Here is a 5,571-nt window from a genome sequence, read left to right on the forward strand (position 1 = left end):
AATATGTAAACTTAACAAAAAACTTTTTATATTGTACTGGAGTATAGACAATTAACAATGTTGTGATAATTTAAGGTGAACAGGAAAGGGCCTCAGCCATATATATACATGTATCCATTCTTCCCTAAACTCCCCTCCCATCCAAGCTGCCACATAACATGTAGTAGAGTTCCCTGTGCTTGCTATACAGTAGGACCTTGTTGGTTATCCATTTTAAATACAGCAGTGTGTACGTGTTCATCCCAAACTTAAACATTGTAAGACTTTCGATTTTCTCTCCAATGTTATACTTAATGTGAAAAAATCTAGCAACTCATTACAGTTTGCTTAAGAGTTGAAAGATGAACAACAAATTATTTCCTTATTATGAAAGATGCTGTAGTTTTCCGTAATGGAGGAGCCATGAGCCATGAAATTTTTTCCCCATTCAATTTTTCACTTTGGTAAGTTATTTTCTCTAAACATGGCTCTAGTTCATAATGATCTGGCTTCTTTCGATAAAACATCAGTGTAACATTACAGGGAGCCTTCTGTACTACCGCAGTGACACTTCATTTGAGATTCTACTTTTGATCACAATAGTGATGACTAAAAAATGACATGGCCATTGGCATTTGCCTAGATTTTAGGCCTCAGATCCAGAAGTATGTTTTGCAAGAGGACTTTGATGCTAATTTCAGAAAACACATTGGTGAAGAGAAGGGAATGTTTGAAGAAGGAAGTGGGCTAGCTCAGGAAATGAATAACTGCGTGTAGAGGAGTTTCCTCTGTCTGTGACTTTGGTTTTACTCTCCATGGGTGCTTTGAGAAAGGATACCCTGAGAAGCCTGTTCAAGGTCTGTCAAATATCCCAAATAAATTTTAATAGAGAGATATCTGTACAAGTATTAACAGTCAGAGATGAGCACAAAATCTGAAATTAGTTTTAAAAAAAGGGTATTATATCTTTAAAACAAACACCTAAATTTAAACATTTTTATTACTTTTTAAGCATAGTCTTGAATGTATGAAATCCTTGCTGAAATTCTTTGCCCACAGAACCTTTTAAGTATTTGTTTTTTAAAATGCGAAATCTCTGACTTTTTATTCTTATGTACTTTGGGCCTGGGACAGTCAGGATAGATGCCAACTAAGCACTCAATTTTTTTTTTTTAACATTGGTAGAGATAATAAAGTTTGTAGAAATATAGATAATTTTAATGAAAATACTATGTACTTGATGTAGATTTATAATGCATTTGAGGAAAAGAGGCCTTACTGTCATTGCTTTAACATTAAGAGAATTCTAGAAAGTTGGCCAACTATATATAGTTTTTTTGGCAATGCAGGGCAGACTTAGGTATATACTCAGTTTTTTCTGTTGAAACAGCCACAATATACAATTTGGCTGTGGTTGAAACTCCATGAGAAAATTTACTTTGCTTCTTGTTTATGCAGTCTAGCTTATCTGAGCTTTCTCATAGATTGTTTAATGCTGAACTCAGCAACAAAATCCAGTTCCAGGAAATTGCCACCACTCAGACTGTGCAGAGGAGAGCTTTGGTTGTATTCTAGAAATGACATTGGAGGTTTTACTGCAACCCAAGCTTTCTGATAGTCATTGTGGCCTGAACTCCTTCCCAGCCATTGCATCCTTAACAAAGAAGATGCCTTCCAGCCCCTCGGGCAGTGAAAGACCGGTCCAGTGTATATGCTTAGTTGCTCAGTCACATCTGACCCTTTTGGAATCCATGGACTGTAGACCGCCAGGCTCTTCTAAAGTTCATGGGGATTCTCCAGGCAAGAATACTGGAGTGGGTTGCCATGCCCTCCTCCAGGGGATCTTCCCAACCCAGGGATTGAACCCAGGTCTCCTGCATTGCAGGCAGATTCTTTACCATCTGAGCCACCAGGGAAGCCCATCAGTTCAGTTCAGTTCAGTCTCTCAGTCGTGTTCGACTCTTTGCGACCCCATGAATTGCAGCACGCCAGGCCTCCCTGTCCATCACCAACTCCTGGAGTTCACTCAGACTCACGTCCATCGAGTCAGTGATGCCATCTAGCCATCTCATCCTCTGTCGTCCCCTTCTCCTCCTGCTCCCAATCCCTCCCAGCATCAGAGTCTTTTCTAATGAGTTAACTCCATAACCTCATGCAAAAAAGCCCAGTTTTTATCGTAGGTTCCTATTTTAGTTTCTTTCCAGGACTGCTATGGTGCAAATTATTTGTTGTTGAAGTGCCCTGCATTACAGTTGTCAATTTCTGTGTTTCTTCACTGATCCCCCATCACCCCTATTGGCTACTTTAAAAAATAGGATTGGCTATGTTGTTACCCAAAGGGAAATGTTGAGCAAAGCCACGGTGACCTTATTTTTTTTTCCCCATCTTAAAAACCAAACTAGAAATGCTGAAAATGAAATCTAAGATAATTTTAGGCAGAAGAAAACAATGTTTCCATATAAGCTTTCTTCATAAATGTTTTTTGCTGTGTAGAATTTCTGATTCACTGGTATTTTTTCTTTTCTCATAAATGATGCTTTTGATAGGCTACAAGAGTCTAACATTGACACTGATCCTCCACATTTTCCTGTTAACTTTGACTTTGTGCTTGTTCTCCTGAATTTTGTGTTGTAAATACATATGCAGCAGTAATACACAGACAACCATATGTTGTCAGACTTCAAAGTGTCTGATTACTGAAAGTTGAGGTTTTGGTGGGAGAAGTATTGCAAAAGACCCTGCTCTTGCTATTTTAACTGAAAATATAGCTTTGGTGAACAGTTTTCTTAAGCGAAGGAAAAATTACAAACCACAAATTTATGGTTTCTGTCTCTTTATTTCTTAATAACAAGCCTGTACATCTTCTCCTCCCTTAAAATTACATAAAATTAAATAAAACAACCATTTATGAAGTGTCTATGCTGCCAGTTCTGTGCTAGGCACTTTCATAGACATGATGTCACTTGATCTTTACAGCACAACCCCAGGCAGCAAACCTTAATGCTCTTACCTTTTTACAGAGAAGATGAGGTTTGAAGAAGTTAAGTAACTGTCTCAAGGTTGCACTGCTTGAAGGTGGAAAAGCAGGTCTGGTTGACTCCTGAGCTCATGCATCTGTTGCCTCCTGCAACTGGCAGGTGACACCGTCGGCAGCCTGCCAGAAAAACTGATGCAGACCTGTTCCTTTTCTAACTCAGGCTTTGGATGTAGCATCAAATAAACTGAGGTAAATTAAATGTATTATTTAACTAATCCTCAAAAAGAATTAAAAAAAAAAATGATCCTTTTTTACCCCAGAAAAAATTTGGCAACATTTTTGGGTTCTTCCCTGCTGGCTCAGACAGTAAAGAATCTGCCTGTAATGTGGGAGACCCAAGTTCAACCCCTGGGTTGGGAGATCCTCTGGAGAAGGGAATGGTAACCCACTCCAGTATTCTTGCCTGAAGAATCCCATAAACAGAGGAGCCTGGAAGGCTACAGTCCATGGGGTCGCAAAGAGTCAGACCTGACTGAGCGACTAACACACACACAACCCTGGATAAATATGATCTAACGAAGCAGGTCATATCCTCAAGTTCCCAAAATTTCCAAGTTAATGCACAGTAGACTAAGTGTTAAGGAAGGAAAGTCAAGATTAGCAGCTATTCACCTTGCTCTAAGTTTGCACTGCTAACTTCACCATTTCCCTCAGATAGTCTGAGAACTCCTCAGATATTTCCACCTAACCATGAAAATAAGTGCGTCCCTTCGGAAGGGTCAGGGAATGTTTGTTAGACAAGTGTGCGAGCTCATCGTGGACGCGGTTGTGCTGGGACATCACGCTTCCCAGGCAGTTCTGCTGTTCTGCCGGTGGCCTTCTGCTTGTGGTTTCCATCTAAACTTGTGCTGTTGCCAACTAGGAGCTGAGTGAGGCCAGGTTTCCTGGCTGTGGCTGGAAAAGAAAATGGAGGAATCTGAAGGTGTGAGTTAGAGAGGAAGCAGGAAGGGAAATGGAAGAAGAGACAAAAAGCAAAAGAGGCTAATCAGCAAAGGAGATAATGGTGACCTTCTCTAAATCTCCCATAGTTCAGATATAAAAGAAGAATGCTTCAAGAAGTGACTAAGAGTATGGGCTTTGGAGTGGAATTCTCTGATTCAAGTCTGGTTCTGTTGCCTGTTGCTGAGTCACATGGACAGGTTACCTAAACACTCAGATTCCTTAACTGTATAATGGGAGACCATTGCCTAACGTTAAAAAGGATTAAATAAAATGAACTACGCTGATGACTTTGGATAGAACCTGGCAGAGTAACTGCTAAATAAATGTTGGCTACGCATAAGCTTGAATGAGGGTTTTCATTAAAAACAAACTGATGTGTACAGATGAAGAATGTGTTAACAAACTTGTGTTTCAAAAGCACTGTATTTGTGAAGAGTGGATTCCCTAAAATGCTTTTAAAATGGGGGAGGGGGAGAGGACAATGATATTTCCTTATAGTCATTTAGGTGTGTTTACATACGGCCGAGAGAAGCTACCCCACGTCCGAGGCCAGGGGCGGCAGCTGGGAGGAGCCGCATCACATCCAAGGAGCCATGGCTGTGCGAGCACAGGAGGGCCTAGAGGAACCATCCCACGATGAAGGTCAGGAAGGGCGGTGGTGAGGAGATACCCCTCATCCAAGGTAAGGAGCAGCGGCTGTGCTTTGCTGGAGTGGCCGTGAAGAGATACCCCACACCCAGGGTAAGAGAAACCCAAGTAAGATGGTAGGTGTTGCAAAAGGGCATCAGAGGGCTGCTAAGTCGCTTCAGTCATGTCCAACTCTGTGCGACCCCAGAGACGGCAGCCCACCAGGCTCCCCCGTCCTTGGGATTCTCCAGGCAAGAACACTGGAGTGGGTTGCCATTTCCTTCTCCAATGCATGAAAGTGAAAAGTGAAAGTGAAGTCGCTCAGTTGTGTCCGACTCTTAACGACCCCATGGTCTGCAGCCTATCAGGTTCCTCGGTCCATGGGATTTTCCAGGCAAGAGTACTGGAGTGGGGTGCCATTGCCAAACACACTGAAACCATACTCACAGAAAACTAGTCAATCTAATCACACTAGGACCACAGCCTTGTCGAACTCAATGAAACTAAGCCAGCCCGCGGGGCAACCAAAGATGGGCGGGTCATGGTGGAGAGGTCTGACAGAATGTGGTCCGCTGGAGAAGGGAATGGCAAACCACTTCAGTATTCTTGCCTTGAGAACCCCATGAACAGTATGAAAAGGCAAAATGATAGGATACCGAAAGAGGAATTCCCCAGGTCAGTAGGTGCTCAACACACTACTGGAGATCAGTGGAGAAATAACTCCAGAAAGAATGAAGGGATGGAGCCAAAGCAAAAACAATACCCAGTTGTGCATGTGACTGGTGATAGAAGCAAGGTCCAATGCTGTAAAGAGGAATATTGCATAGGAACCTGGAATGTCAGGTCCATGAATCAAGGCATATTGGAAGTGGTCAAACAAGAGATGGCAAGAGTGACCGTCCACATTCTAGGAATCAGCAAACTCAAATGGACTGGAATGGGTGAATTTAACTCAGATGACCATTATATCTACTACTGTGGGCAGG

Source organism: Oryx dammah, unplaced genomic scaffold (assembly GCF_014754425.2).
Source record: "Oryx dammah isolate SB20612 unplaced genomic scaffold, SCBI_Odam_1.1 HiC_scaffold_1, whole genome shotgun sequence".
Lineage (NCBI taxonomy): Eukaryota > Metazoa > Chordata > Mammalia > Artiodactyla > Bovidae > Oryx > Oryx dammah.